The following is a 16,744-nucleotide window of genomic DNA, read 5'->3' as shown; positions in this document are numbered from 1 at the left end:
TGTCCCTCCTTCTTGCCATAGTTCATCCTCCATTGGTTGATCAAGGTATTGGGAGGACAATCTCACCATGGTGCTGGGGATACCATGCTGCAAGATGTACCACCTTTCTCACATGAAAAAAGACAGATTTAGGTAACCAGCTACCTTGGGGCTTTCTATCAATTCACTTATCCTTTGTATAGAGGCCCTGAAGGGGCTTGTTTTCCCATTTTTCCTTCCATGGTCCTTTTCCCCTTCCCCCATGAGGCCCATTTCCTCCCACTCCCACTTGTAGCTCTTTAGGCATAGGGCATCAGAATCAGTATGCCCCTCGACTGAGTCTTAATCATAATCTATGGATGGATGGATACATTTAATATTTCTAACTGTCTTCCTTTTGAAGGGTTTTATGTTCTCCCTACCACTGACAAAATTAAAGATTAAAAATTAAACTGATGGGAGTAATATCTATCCTGGTGGAAGGAGGAATCGGAGTGAGCCACTGGTTTATTGGTACCAGTTAGCCACATCACCTTCATTTTTAGAAGTGGTCAAAATGTTTTGTTCAAAACTTTTCATCATAAACCTTTAGACCAGCTCTACTATATTCATATCAGTGTATCTATACCTATATCTCCCTCTATGATTCAACCAGCCCTGAAGCATTTTTTCATGGTATATGGCATTCAGACCAGGTTCACGGGCAATGGAATATCTCAGTCATTGGGAGGTTATCACACCCAGGTTACATCAGTGCAACTGAAAGCTCACACTTTAGCCATACCACACAGGTTTAACTTCATGCTCATAAAACCACATCCACCAGGGACCTCATCAACGCGAACACACTCAAGAACAGCTAATGAGGATTTTAATTTAACTTTAAATGCCTCTGGTGCTGGGAAGGCCTTTACGGCACCAGGCAGGGAATTCTCCTAAGCTCTGGCGGCTTTCACCATAAATGTCACTGCACCATATTTATTATTTGTTTTAGCTGCATTTCTAATGACCGAAAAGCTCTTTTCTCAGATTACACTGATGCTGTGTGTTACTTACCAACGCTTTGTTTTGTTTAGAGTACAGTGCGCCATGCAGGACTTGGCCAGGAATAATTTCTTTTGTGGGATTAAAGGTGAAAGTGGGGAGTTGACCGAAATCTTCAGAGACTCTAGGAGAGGGTGTGGCAGATGCTGAGGAGTAAAGTATACTCTATCCCAGCTGATCCTTGGGAGGACCTTCCCTTGGGGCATTTGATAAACAGCATTTTGTTCGGTGCGCCCGAGCCAGGCTTGTAAGATTAAGAAGGATGTGGCCTGCCAATGTTTTATAACTGCCCAAACTTACACAGGCGGTGATTACTTATTAATGCTGCTGTTATATCAAGTGTCGCCTTTCACTGTAATTCCCTCAATCCTGAGTGAGTCATTATATGCTTCAGAACTGACTTCAACCTTTCACTTAGCTGGTGCTTGCCAGGCCCTGTCAATGGGAGATTTATAGTCCAGCAGTGGTATTTTCCAGCCCTCCTCCAGAGCTGGTCTCATTTATGACTGAGCCAGGGTGGACCCTTTGTAGTACCAGAGCTACGGTTCTTACTCAGCGCTTTCTCTGCTCTGCAGTCACCGGTGCCCCCGCCCCCCATTATAATGTAATCCTGGTGTTCTCTTTTTGTTTGTGCTCCCCATTTCTCCATAGTCCGTTTGTACCATCTCCTTGGTGACCAGTTGCCTGGAAATTCCAACTTCTTTTTCTTCACCTTTCCCCATCTTCAGTCACATACTCACCTACCCCCAATCACTGGACCGTTCTTCTGTTCCCAAGTTTCTGTAACCCAGTTTATCCCATATGGAAAAATAATATATTTGTCATACATTGGGAGCTAGCAAAAAAATAAGCCCTACAAAGTCGTCAGCGGGTTATAATTCAAAGCTCTAGTAGCATATATATGAAATATGACTTCTTTGAAGCCAAGGGATAAAAGCAAGATAACTTTAACAGCCTTTTCATCCAGATGTTCGGATGCTTATCTGAACCAAACCAAGCCTTCAGAGGTGAGCCCAGCAGCTATAATACGTGATGGGATGTGCAGTGAAGCCATATACTTTCATATCTCAGGTGCATAATGAAGCAAGGGGGCGATGGATCTCTGGGATAACAGTTCTTTGCTACATTTTTCCTGACTGGCATAGGAGTTGTAGCTTGAGCAACTGCTTATGAGTTGTTTTTACAGCTGGAACCTTCATTAGCCAATTGGATTCCTCTATTTATAATGTCCATCTGCTATGTGCATGCTGGCCTTTGTCAGATGAGTTTCATAGGCTTAGTCATGTTCCCAGTCTTCCCTTTGACTCAGGCTGCATATGTGGGCAAAATGGGGTGGCCATTCCTTCCCTGGCTTTTCCAAATGAAGCTTGCAGCATCTGCCTTCTTCAGGTGACAGGGCTAAATGAGGATATTTGTAAATGTAAAGAATATCCCCTATCTGTATCCTCTCAGACACTGGATAGTAAGGGACATGGCTTTAAGATTAGACTCGATAAGTTTATGGAGGAGATGTTATGGTGGGATAACATGATTTTGGCAATTAATTGATCTTTAAATATTCATGGTAAATAGGCCCAATGGCCTGTGATGGGATGTTAGATGGGGTGGGAGCTGAGTTACTACAGAAAATTCTTTCCTGGGTATCTGGCTGGTGAATCTTGCCCATATGCTCAGGGTTTAGCTGATTGCCATATTTGGGGTTGGGAAGGAATTTTCCTCCAGGGCAGATTGAAAGAGGCCCTGGAGGTTTTTCGCCTTCCTCTGTAGCACGGGGCATGGGTCTCTTGCTGGAGGATTCTGTGCTCCTTGAAGTCTTTTAACCATGATTTGAGGACTTCAATAGCTCAGACATAGGTAAGAAGTTTTTCGCAGGAGTGGGTGGCTGAGATTCTGTGGCCTGCGTTGTGCAGGAGGTCGGACTAGATGATCATAATGGTCCCTTCTGACCTTAATATCTATGAATCTATGAAACCGCTGCTTTCTTGTGTGATTGGTGCCATTATTAAAAAGATTGTTCTGGTGAATGAGGAGTGGAGGAAGGTGGAGGGGCAGGGAAATATAAGGAACATGAGAATTTCCATACAGTAATAGACCAATAATCAAGTGTCCTTCTCCTAGCTGTGGCATGTGCTAATTGTTTCAGAGAAGGCGGGAGAGGGAGAGAAAGAACCAGATGACTCTCTCCTCAGGGGGACTGAGTCATCTATCCGCCGCCCTGACCGGGAAAACAGAGAAGTCTGCTGCTTGCCAGGGGCTAAGATTCGCGATGTGACGGAGAGTCTGCCGAGACTCCTCAAGCCCTTGGACCACTACCTCTTCCTGCTTTTCCACGTGGGCACCAATGATACTGCCAAGAATGACCTTGAGTGGATCACTGCGGACTACGTGGCTCTGGGAAGGAGGATAAAGGAGTATGAGGAGCAAGTGGTGCTCTCGTCCATCCTCCCCATGGAAGGAAAGGCCGGGGTAGGGACTGTCGAATCGTGGAAGTCAACGAATGGCTACGCAGGTGGTGTCGGAGAGAAGGCTTTGGATTCTTCGACCATGGGATGGTGTTCCAAGAAGGAGGAGTGCTAGGCAGAGACGGGCTCCACTTAACGAAGAGAGGGAAGAGCATCTTTGCGAGCAGGCTGGCTAACCTAGTGAGGAGGGCTTTAAACTAGGTTCACCGGGGGAAGGAGACCAAAGCCCTGAGGTAAGTGGTGAAGCGGGATACCGGGAGGAAGCACGAGCAGGAGCGTGTGAGAGGAGAGGGTTCCTGTCTCATACTGAGAACGAGGGGCGATCAGCGGGTTATCTCAAGTGCCTATATACAAATGCACAAAGCCTGGGAAACAAGCAGAGAGAACTGGAGGTCCTGGCAAAGTCAGGGAATTATGATGTGACTGGAATAACAGAGACTTGGTGGGATAACTTGCATGACTGGAGTACTGTCATGGATGGGTATAAACTGTTCAGGAAGGACAGGGAGGCCAGAAAAGGTGGGGGAGTTGCACTGTATGTAAGGGAGCAGTATGACTGCTCAGAGCTCCGGTATGAAACTGCAGAAAAACCTGAGTCTCTCTGGATTAAGTTTAGAAGCGTGAGCAACAAGGGCGATGTAGTGGTGGGAGTCTGCTATAGACCACCGGACCAGGGGGATGAGGTGGACGAGGCTTTCTTCCGGCAAGTCGCAGAAGCTACTAGATCGCACGCCCTGGTTCTCATGGGCGACTTCAATCATCCTGATATCTGCTGGGAGAGCAATACAGCAGTGCACAGACAATCCAGGAAGTTTTTGGAAACTGTAGGGGACAATTTCCTGGTGCAAGTGCTGGAGGAACCAACTAGGGGCGGAGCTCTTCTTGACCTGCTGCTCACAAACCAGGAAGAATTAGTAGGGGAAGCAAAAGTGGATGGGAACCTGGGAGGCAGTGACCATGAGATGGTCAAGTTCGGGATCCTGACACAAGGAAGAAAGAAAAGCAGCAGAATACGGACCCTGGACTTCAGAAAAGCAGACTTTGACTCCCTCAGGGAACTGATGGGCAAGATCCCCTGGGAGAATAACATGAGGGGGAAAGGAGTCCAGGACAGCTGGCTGTATTTTAAAGAATCCTTATTGAGGTTACAGGGACAAACCATCCCGATGTGTAGCAAGAATAGTAAATATGGCAGGCGACCAGCTTGGCTTAACAGTGAAATCCTTGCTTATCTTAAACACAAAAAAGAGGCTTACAAGAAGAGGAAGATTGGACAAATGACCAGGGATGAGTATATAAATATTGCTCGGGCATGTAGGAATGAAATCAGGAAGGCTAAATCACACCTGGAGTTGCAGCTAGCAAGAGATGTTAAGAGTAACAAGAAGGGTTTCTTCAGGTATGTTGGCAATAAGAAGAAAGCCAAGGAAAGTGTGGGCCCCTTACTGAATGAGGGAGGCAACCTAGTGACAGAGGATGTGGAAAAAGCTAATGTACTCAGTGCTTTTTTTGCCTCTGTCTTCACGAACAAGGTCAGCTCCCAGACTACTGCACTGGGCAGCACAGCATGGGGAGGAGGTGGCCAGCTCTCTGTGAAGAAAGAAGTGGTTCAGGACTATTTAGAAAAACTGGACGTGCACAAGTCCATGGGGCCAGATGCGTTGCATCCGAGAGTGCTAAAGGAATTGGCGGATGTGATTGCAGAGCCATTGGCGATTATCTTTGAAAACTCATGGCGATCGGGGAAAGTCCCGGAAGACTGGAAAAAGGCTAATGTAGTGCCAATCTTTAAAAAAGGGAAGAAGGAGGATCCTGGGAACTACAGGCTGGTCAGCCTCACCTTAGTCCCCGGAAAAATCATGGAGCAGGTCCTCAAGGAATCAATTCTGAAGCACTTAGATGAGAGGAAAGTGATCAGGAACAGTCAGCATGGATTCACCAAGGGAAAGTCATGCCTGACTAATCTAATTGCCTTCTATGATGAGATAACTGGTTCTGTGGATGAAGGGAAAGCAGTGGACGTGTTATTCCTCGACTTTAGCAAAGCTTTTGACACGGTCTCCCACAGTATTCTTGCCAGCAAGTTAAAGAAGTATGGGCTGGATGGATGCACTACAAGGTGGATAGAAAGTTGGCTAGATTGTCGGGCTCAACGGGTAGTGATCAATGGCTCCATGTCTAGTTGGCAGCCGGTATCTAGCGGAATGCCCCAAGGGTCGGTCATGGGGCCGGTTTTGTTCAATATCTTCATTAATGATCTGGAGGATGGTGTGGATTGCACTCTCAGCAAGTTTGAGGATGACACTAAACTGGGAGGAGTGGTAGATACGCTGGAGGGTAGGGATAGGATACATAGGGACCTAGACAAATTGGAGGATTGGGCCAAAAGAAATCTGATGAGGTTCAACAAGGACAAGTGCAGGGTCCTGCACTTAGGACGGAAGAATCCAATGCACCGCTACAGACTAGGGACCGAATGGCTAGCAGCAGTTCTGCGGAAAAGGACCTAGGGGTGACAGTGGACGAGAAGCTGGATACGAGTCAACAGTGTGCCCTTGTTGCCAAGAGGGCCAATGGCATTTTGGGGTGTATAAGTAGGGGCATTGCCAGCAGATCGAGGGACGTGATCGTTCCCCTCTATTCGACATTGGTGAGGCCTCATCTGGAGTAGTGTGTCCAGTTTTGGGCCCCACACTACAAGAAGGATGTGGAGAAATTGGAGAGAGTCCAGTGAAGGGCAACAAAAATGATTAGGGTTCTGGAAAAACATGAGTTATGAGGAGAGGCTGAGGGAACTGGGATTGTTTAGTCTACGGAAGAGAAGAATGAGGGGGGATTTGATAGCTGCTTTTAACTACCTGAAAGGTGGAACCAAAGAGGATGGATCTAGACTATTCTCAGTGATAGCAGATGACAGGACAAGGAGTAATGGTCTCAAGTTGCGGTGGGGGGAGATTTAGGTTGAATATTAGGAAAAACTTTTTCACTAGGAGGGTGGTGAAACACTGGAATGCGTTACCTAAGGAGGTGGTGGAATCCCCTTCCTTGGAAGTTTTTAAGGTCAGGCTTGACAAAGCCCTGGCTGGGATGATTTGGTTGGGATTGGTCCTGCTCTGGGCAGGGGGTTGGACTAGATGGCCTCCAGAGATCCCTTCCAACTCTGATTCTATGATTCTATGACAGAGAACACTTGGCAAATTATTTAATATGATAGCATAAGGAAACCTTCCTGACCTTAGCTGATTGTTAATGTCCTGAAGCATGATGATTGATAATTATCTTTGTTACCCTACAGTATAACTGCAAATGCAGTTATTCTATGTATACATGTATAATCCATTTTTTAAATCTTGCTGAGCTATGTGTTTCAATAATATCCTGCAGTAGTGAGTTCCATAGATTAAAATAACTGGATAGTGTGTATGTGCATTACTGATTTCTGCTGGATGGAATCAAAACTGTTCGTATGTATGTTATATGCCCTTTATGGCTAACAACTGGTGGTGAATCTCTGTCAGCTTGCGCTTTTGGAGCATGAGGATTTGAATTCTATCTTCAGACTTTCCCTGAAGATGAAAATAGTCCTGCAAGTATTCATGGAATGCACTTAGTTGAGCTCAGGTAGTTGGGGGCAATGCCAGCTCTTTTTGCTGTACGCACACATGCAATTGAGCAAGAAGAATTCATTCTCAGGGTCCCCAAGCACCCACAACTGGGGCTGGATGTTCAGATGTTCTGAACTCCCATTTAGGCACCTAAATAAACTGGCCATATTTTCAAGAGACATCAGGACCCAGGAGCTCCCACTGGGAATAATGGGGAATCTCTCACTCTTCCTTACTGAGAACAGTGTGTGCTGCTAGGTCCAGGGCCATTTTGAAAACCCAGTCCTAAATGTGGTGCTGAATCCTGAAAATTCTAGTGTTGGGGCCAGCTCCTCAACTAGCATAAATCAGGCTAGTTCCAGCCAAATCATTGGAACTACGCCAAACTGAGCATCTGGCCCAAACCTTCTGATCTGGCTCAGGTTGGTCCTAACTGAGGCCTAGATTTTCAAAGGTGGTTAGGTACCTAAAGAAGCAGATAGACTGCAGGTGAGATTTTCAAAAGTACCTGTCTGCATCTTTAGGTATCTAACTACCTTTGCAAATCTGGCTTGGGAGCCATTACTACCTGGGGGCTGTGCAGTGGCTGATGTGCAAAATGAACTGGAGGTCTCTGTTGGGCCATTAGAGGACTGGTGGTCATATCACAAAACCCACTCTCACAATCTAGCAGTCTGAGTGGTGAGGCCAAGGATTTTGTCTCAGAAGACTTGCCCTCTGAGCCTTCGAAGTCATCATTCCAGGACAGGTCTGAGGCTGGGCGGTGGAGTGTGTGGGGGAAAGCCTACATCTCCACAGCCAAGACACTCTGTCTGTTGGATGGGTGAAGAGAGGTCTTTATTCTCTAAGGCTGTCAACCAGCAACTTTCCCCAGAAGGTCAAAATGTGAAGAAATCCCCTCCTCCGTCCCCCATCCCATGGAAATCCTCTCCCAAACACCTGTTTTAGCCTAACACAGATGTCTCCATATGTCAACCAATTCAGAGACGTCCAATAGACTTGCAAGGGCCATCTCCCAATTCCTCGGCAATTAACACCTCAGGACCCAGCTAAAGCAGATGTTTTGCTCAGTGGCTCATAAAACCTTGAATAAACTTTGACACGTTGACACTGAGAGCGAAGGGACAGCTATTCCTTATCCGCTTCTCTGCCACTTTGCAGCACACCCCAGCAATTATGGCCAAGCCTATCGTTATCAGGTGAGCAATAAGGAGGAACTGTGAAGGGAGATATGTGATGGGATGGGCCCTGGCAGCACTGTGGCAACGAGCAAGTTATTGCAGGTTTGCTGGCGCCGTCAAGTCTGTATCGGCTTGTTTCAATGGCAGTGCTGGAGCAGAGGGAGGCAGGCACCAGGCTGCTACCGGGAAAGTGGCTGTGTGCTGAAGTCAGATGGCTCTCTCATCTGCACGCAGAGACGAGTAAACAACATACACTTTGCACATTGATTTCCAGCACTCACTGTCGCTTGCCCTCGTTTATGGTCAGGAGATGAACCTTCACCTTGTGTTTGTTTTTTCCCTTTTGCTGTCGCCATGTGATTCCCGTCAAAAAACAAAACAAACCAAGAGCCATTAAGCCAAGGGATTTTGCTGTCATCTTCTTAGTGTTTTACTTCGTGCCCTCTCCAAGGTCTTCCATCTGTGGATCTCAAAATGCTTTAGAAACATTGTCCTGTGCAGTTTTACTCTGAAAAGTGACTATAGAAAAGCAGCACCTTCCCGCTCACCAGATCCACTCCCAGGCAGACCTGCTGGCTCTCGGAAAAGAAATACACTTCTACAGTTTTTAACTCCTCTTAGCCCTGCCCAACCAACAAAGCTCTGAAAGAGTGAGCTGGATACTTTTCCTTCTTCTGCATCACCAGCAGAAAATTGTTAGCTAAGTTCCTATCAGTCATACCTGTGTAATGGAGGGCAATGGGGTAGCAGAGGAGTCATGGAGGGCAGCCGCTGTCCTGCTGAAACTTTATTATTGATGATGATGTGTGAGAAGGAAAGAACTGAGCTTGAGTTTCAGATCCTAGGCTGTTTTGGCACAGTTGGCTGTTAGGGAAAAAAAATCTCTTGATTTGTGACCTTATGTCAGTAAAAATGGAACCTCACAAGGCCACGTTTTTTCAGTCACTTTTCACAATAGGGCTGCACTTTAAGCTTCTGAATCTCCTGTGAGGTAAATGGTGTTATCCCCTTTTCATGGAGAGAGAGAACCCTGTTGTGTTGGGGAAGATTATCAGAGGCACAAAGGGCCAATGGGAGTTGGGTGCCTAACTCCTAGTTGTATCTTTGAAAATCCTCACCTTGATGCCCAGTCCTCTCCTTTGAACTAGTACAAGACACTGCTCACCTCCTTAACCCTTTCTATGGGTCTTGCCTTTTGTCTTATTCATCTTTGGGTGAAAGGGATCATGAAGTGATAGATTTCATGATTCTAAGGACAGGAAGGAATGAGAGCACTGCAGCAGAATAAAGCCAATCGAATTCAAAAAGGCAGATATTTTAACACACTCAGACAAGTAGGTAAGGTCCTGTGGGAAGAAAATCTAAGGGATAAAGTTGTTCAGGAAATCTGGCAGTTTCTCAAGGAGACAATATTAAAGGAACAACTGCAAACTATTCCAATGCGAAGGAAAGATAAGAAGAAAAGTGAGAGGCCAATATGGCTCTATCAGGAGCTGTTTAAGGACCCGACAATCAAAAAGGAATCCTAAGGAAGTGGAAACATGGATGAATTGCTAAAAAGTGGTACAAGAGAACAGCACAAGCACAAAGCGACAAAATCAGAAAGGCTGAGGCACAAAAGGAGCTACACCTAGCAGGGATTTATAAGGCAATAAGAAGAAGTTCTTTGAATACATTAGGATCAAGAGAAAGATGAAAGAAAGTGTAGATACTCTACTTAGTGGGGAAGGAGAGCTAAAAAGGAGATCAAGAAGGCTGATGATTAATTCCTATTTTGCTTTTGTTTTCATCAAAAAGGCTAGTGGTGACCAGATGCTCAACATAACTAACATACACAACAAGGAATGCAAGTCAAAATAGGGAATGAACAGGTTAAAGAAATGTAGATAAGTCTGATATATTCAAGTCGACAAGACCTGATGAAATTCATCCTAAGCATTGTCATAAGCAAGCTAGGAAAATGTGGTCTAGATGAAATTACTATAAGGTGGGTGGTTGAAAGACCAAACTCAAAGAAAAGAAGTACTTGTGGCACCTTAGAGACTAACAGAGTCGTTCGTTACCAGTGGTTTGCTATCAGACTGAGAGGTATATCTAGTGGGGCCCTCAGGGGTCAGTCTGGGGTTTGGTACTATTCAATATTTCCATTAATGACTTGGATAATGGAGTGGAGAGTATACAAAATTTGCAGGTAACACCAAGTTGGGAGGGGTTGCAAGCACTTTGGAGGATAGGATTAGAATTCAAAAACAACCTTGAGGAATTAGAGGATTGGTCTGAAATCAACTAGATGAAATTCAATAAAGGAAAGTGCAAAATACTACACTTAGGAAGGAAAGATCAGTTGCACAACTTCAAAATGGGGAATAATCAGCTAGCTGGTAGTACTGCTGGAGAGGCTCTGGGGGTTAAAGTGGATCACAAATTGAATATGAGTCGACAATGTGATGCAGTCATGAAAAAGTCTAAGGTCAGACACAGGAGGTAATTGTCGTGCTCTATTCAACATTGGTGAGGTCTCAGTGGAGTACTTTGTCCAGTTCTGGGGGCACACTTTAGGAAAGATCTGGACAAATTGGAGAGAGTCCAGAGGAGAGCAACAAAACTGAGAAAAGGTTTAAAAAACCTGACCGATGAGGAAGAGCTAAAAAAACCTGGGCATGTTTAGTCATGAGAAAAGAAGACTGCGGTGTGGCCTAATAACAGTCTTCAGATACGTGAAGGGCTGTTACAGAGAGCACAGGGATCCATTGTTCTCCATGGCCACTGAAGGTAGGAAAGAAGTAATGCGCTTAATCTGCAGCAAGGGAAATTTAAGTTAGATATTAGGAAAATCTTTCTAATTATAAGGGTAGTTACCATCGGGAACAGGCTTTCAAGGAGGCTGTGGAATCCCCCTCACTGGAAGTTTTTAAGAACAGATTGGACAAACACCTGCCAGGGATGGGCAAGGTTTACGTAGTCCTGGCTCAGCGCAGGGGGCTGGACTTGATGACCTCTCAAGGTCTCTTCCAGCCCTACATTTCTGTGATTCGATGATTAAGTCTGAATACTGTTGGCTCACACAAGTGAAATTATGTTAGTCAAAGGGAACGAAAGAAACTAGCAGAAATCTCTTCAAGCAAATGAAGAACCTTCCAGACTAAGGAGGTGACTGGAACCAAGCCTACAAGCCTTATGACTAAAACATATGAGCCTGATCCAGACCTCCAGATCCAAACTTCCCTGGGAAAGTTTGCATCTAGAGCTGAGTTGTGGGGTGTGGATCCACCTCTGTTAGCTAGAGCATTTTTTCATCATCCTACTATTACCACTGTTCCTTTCAAAGATGTAAATATGAAAAACTTTAGATGATGAGTTAAGACTGGACTACCCCAAAATGAGAAGAAATGCTTATATAAGAGTTCGTTGACCCTTCCTTTGTGTTAGTGAGTCTGACTTATTATAAGAAGCTTTTAACCCTGCTTTCCATTTCCTATGTAGCTACTTTTTGTTTTCAGGCATTCTGAAGGGGTGTGACGGCAGAGTTCTGACAGTCTTCAGTAATTTGAAATGGTCCATTAGTTAATTGCTCAATGATGGTGACCTTTCTGCAGAAGTCCATGTGACACCTGCATTAATGCCACCTTAATGCATTATGATTAACTTTATATGCCATTTGCTCTTCATTATACCTCTGTTCACCAAGGAGCAGCACCTTTGTCATTCACCTGGTTGTACAGGGGATAGCAGGCCCAGGAGTTGGAGACAGTTCTTATTGGGTTAGTAGAACTAGTTAGAGCCCCATGTTTTCCACAAATACGAAATAAAACTAAAAACAACCTATAAACTGAAATAAAATTAAAAGTCACTCTGCAGCAGCAGCTCCTGGGGCTCCTGTCCTGTGGGGCTGGGCCTGGCTACCCCCTCTGAGCATTGTGACCTGTCACACGGGGGGGGGGGGGGGGGGGGGGCAGCACCACTCAGGTTTGGCCCACCCATCCCCTCTATCAAGACCGGGAGTGGGGGTGGGCCACTGGGCCAAACCTGAATAATGCTATGACCCCGTGAGCCAGGTCGCAACTACCAGAGAGGGAGGGCTGGGCCTAGTCCCGCAGGACAGGAGCCACCACCGTGGGGTGAGTGCAAGGTGGGGTTGCTCTTCAACCCCCAGCCAGGGCCTCCCCCCTCCCGCACCCCCAGAGCAGCACCAGACCTCTCATCAGGCCTCCCAAGAGAAAATAAAATAAAATGATTTTACGTAAAAATAATTTCACTGGGCTCCAGTGAACACCTGAGTGACTTCATCAGCGACGATGGTCAGCAGCACTTTCAGCCACGTCCCAGAAACCCTTTCAATGTGCTGGAAAGGGGCAGTGTTGAAGGGGCCTTCACCCTAACAGGGGGGTGGAAACCCCCAGGGTTTGACCTTGCACTGGTGTGGAACGTTATGCATAGAGGTGCAAGGTAAGAAGTGATGAGACGTGAAAGCACAAGACAGCCTGACCTTGCACTGGTGTGAACCTTGCTGCATCGTCATCAAAGCAGGAGGAGAGGGGAGTGCATAGCTACGCAACTAACCCCATTATGCACATGGTGCTTAAGTGTATGTCTTCTCAGCCAGTCCTGTGCCCACCCTCTTTTTCATCCTGCATTTGAAAGCCAGGCAGTCAATGTGCACTTGGCTTGAGGCTTCTATCCACTCAGTGCAGAGTACACTGAGGGTCTGATCCACTACTAATGGAAATCAATGGAAACATTCCCACTAACCGCAGCGGGCTTTGGATTGGGCCCCTGGTTCTTGTGGATGAATCTAGCTTGCATTGAATCAGAACAACTTTGCCCATAATGGCCCTTATGTCACACATCAGAGTTCCATTGTGCAAGGTGCTCTACACACATAATAAAAAAAAAAACAACCCAGTCCTTGTCAGAAGGGGAGCTGATACCTCTAACCCCCTTTGATTTCCCCCCTCTTCTCTAAGAAGCTGAATTTACCTTTTAGTAGCATCCAAATATTTCTTCTTTTCTTGTCTCACTTCTCTCCCCCCCAACTCTATTCTGGACACCTCACTGAAGTTTATGGTCAGCTGATTTAACCATAGGCCAAAGATCAAAGCTGTGGAGCAAGAGACCTCCAAAGGTCAGTGCCCTTCCCTCCTAGTCTAGTTAAAGACCTGAAGCAATGTTTTGGAGTCATGATTTAATCCACCAGTGAGCTCTGGGCGGGAGTTTAAGCCTCATTTAGTCCCCAACCCTTTGCTACTGATCTGAAGATAGCCAGAAGGGAGCTCTGGAGCCGACCTAGATAGAGATCAGAGCTACGGCTTGTTTGGGGAAGGTCTGGGCATGGCCCATAAACCTTTATGACAAAGCTTAGATGTTGTTTAGAGGTCTGTGGCTATCTTATCCTGGATCTTCAAGGATTCACCTTTTTTTTTGGCAAGGTGGGGGGGAGTGATAATTACAGGTAGCAGTGTTGTTACGAGCCTTGTAATCCTCAGCTTTATCTGGAGGATTTATGCTGGCTGTGGTCTTTGCCCTTTTATCCCTGGAGGTTTTCCTTACAGGCAGTTGGACAAAAACAGACGTGGAAGCTCCAAGTGATGGAATGATTGTTACTAGGCACTAGCATCTGACTAAGCCAGTCACCACGTACTTTTTGCCACCTTCCTCATCATTTGTGTCAGCTCCAAGCACCTCACCCCTAATGACATAGAGAAAAAAGAAAGAAGTGGGGCATGATCCAAAGCCCACTGAAGTACATAGAATTCTTGCCATTGACCTCACTGCACTGGGCTTTGGACTCAGCCTAGAGAGAGTGAATGGGAAGGAAGGCAGCTCACACTGAGCTTCCATTGAGGAAAGACAAAGGGGCAAGTTCAGTGTGATCAGTTCTCCTCTCCTCCAGCTCTCACTTCCCCTCTTTGGGTCTCTCCCACCACTGCTGTTTTCCAGCATTGTTTCACCCCTCTCCAGTCCAGCCTTGTTACAATCACATTCCATAAGCAACGCTTATGGTGGTGTCCGCCAGATCCAAACCACTGATTGTTTATACCCTGAAAGTCCGATTTTTTTAGTTAGCTGTTTTCTTCTCCAGGGCAAAGCCAGTTCCTGCTGCCATCCTAAAGACCAGCTAGATGTTCCAATAGTGATTTTTTGGCTGCTTCAGTGACAAGGGCTATATTGTGATTATTGCATTTTCTTTCCATTTTTGCACAAGTCTTACATTGTTCGGGTCACTCAGGTGTTTGCATAATATGGAGTTTGCATTAATATTCATATATGCCCTATACTATTTCCTGGTAAGCTGCTGTAAAGTCTTGCTGTGCATTATCCACCTAGCAGCGACTGCATTTCAGTGCTGGTTGATGTGCAGTAGAACGACTGCGGCTTTACGCTGGTGTAACCAAGAGCAAGGCTAGGCTCAAGGACCATTGGTGTGATGCTGCTTCCTTTTGAAATCAATAGCAAAACTCCAGCTGATGCATCAGCTCTGTTGAATGGGAAGGTGCCACTATTACACGGTCGCTTTTCAGAGAACCGTTTAAAACCTGGTCCTTCTGGCAAAATTCCCACTGACTTCATTGGGAGAAGAATTGTGAACTGAATCTGTTCCATTTCTCCTATTGGTCCCTTCCTTTTTCCCTTCACTCAGCCATCTCTCCACCTGCTCAGAATTAGAAATAACAGTTCTGATAGTAGGATATTTCATATCTTTTTCGATGTAGTAAGGGCCTGATCCTGCAGTCTGTTGAAGCCACTGTGTCCTTATCTGAGTTTGAGCAGGTACGGAGAGACGAGTGGTGCTCTAGGGGGATGTTCTAACACCTGAGGGTAAATTTTCAAAAGAGCACCGCTGTTAGACACCTAAATATCGACTATATTTCTAAAGCAGTCAGCACCTTGTCGCTCTCTTTCTGACACTTCTGGTCAGATATTGCAAATATTCAGCACCCAACAGGATCTGAGCTCTTTTGAAAATCTGGCCCCGATTGTATGTGCTGAGTACTTGACTGTCAGGCTCCAAGCTCCTTTGAAAATCTGGCCCTAGAGTCTAGCCTTTTGCTGCGGGTGACCTGGTTTCAAATCTTGCCTATGGTCACAACAAGTGAGACTGAGTCTTGTTGTGCTGCCCTGCGGATGTTTATCCACATCGCACAAAAGAACGGCATGGCTCAGGGGGTTGGTAATGGGTTATGAAGCCTTTCATTCCAAGTGGTTTTGGGATTGGACACAGTGCAGCATGGGTCTTGTGTTCTGCTGCCTTTGCCTCAGGCTCTTAACTCTCAGCCATTCGATTCGATAAGAATAGCAATACTTATCAGATCACTCGACAGCACATGCAAGGCAAGATGTAACAGTCTGACTTTCATTGTGCAGAGAGTTCCTTTGACAAGGTGTGGAGCCTAACGTGACACACTCAGGCTGTCCTGGTCCTGGGACAGGATGGAACCAAATTCTTTGTTTCACATCAGAGACAGGGTGAACCAGCCCTTGAATCTGGCAATGCTTGATTGCAACCTCCTGTCAAAGCCAACTACCAACTCCTAATGATGGAGAGCATCAGGTTCCGAATGATGAGCCAGATTCTCAGCCAGTGTAAAGGGGCGTAGCTTCAGTAACTTCAGAGGAGCTTCACCAGTTTATCCCAGCTGAGGATCTGGTCTGGCATTTAGGGGAGATACTCCTGGATTCACCCTTCTGGAAAAGTTCTATACAACTTAATGGGGATAAAACCAATGAGACTTTATGGAAATGTAATGGGTAACTATAGACATTACTCTAAAAACCTATAGATATTCATAGAGAATGATTTCCTTTCTATTGTTTTTTATGAATCCTCCTACGAAAGTCTATAGCAGATATATAAATCTTTATAAGAGCCTATAGAATAGTTCATAAAAGAGGTTATAATTTTCTATTATGCTCTATAGGACTTTTCCATTAGGGTGGGCTCAGTAGCACTAATTTGAGTGGGTTAGCGGGGCTATGGTCAAGAGATAATACAGGCGTTTTCCCCATTATTTTCCCTTTCTTTAGGGTACAACTGGTAATGCTGAGTCACCAACCAAGTCTTTGAAGGTGTCCCTATATGTATTGTACAGCTATCCTCCTGAAAGCTCAGTGTGAGTTGGAGCCATCAGCTTTATGTCCTGTCACCTATTGGTAAAGCAGAGGTAAATGTCCAGTCATTGTCTTCAAGTCACTGTACAGTGTATAATTTGTATTACAGCTGTAATTAGAAACCCCAAATATGATCAAGAACCCATTGTGCTAGGTGCGGTACACACACATAGAGAGACAGTCTCTGAAATGACGAATTTATATTCTGAATAGATGAAGGAATTATTGTGTCCATTCTGGAGATGGGGAGACTGAGGCACAGGCAGGTTAAGTGACTTTCCCAAGGTCACATGGGGACTCAGTGGCAGAACTGTGAACTTAACCCACATCTCCAGGCCAGGACCTTAACAACAAGGCCAGATTTCTC

The sequence above is a fragment of the Chelonia mydas genome, chromosome 15 (assembly GCF_015237465.2).
Source record: "Chelonia mydas isolate rCheMyd1 chromosome 15, rCheMyd1.pri.v2, whole genome shotgun sequence".
NCBI lineage: Eukaryota > Metazoa > Chordata > Testudines > Cheloniidae > Chelonia > Chelonia mydas.
Note: the sequence above shows the minus strand (reverse complement) of the source record.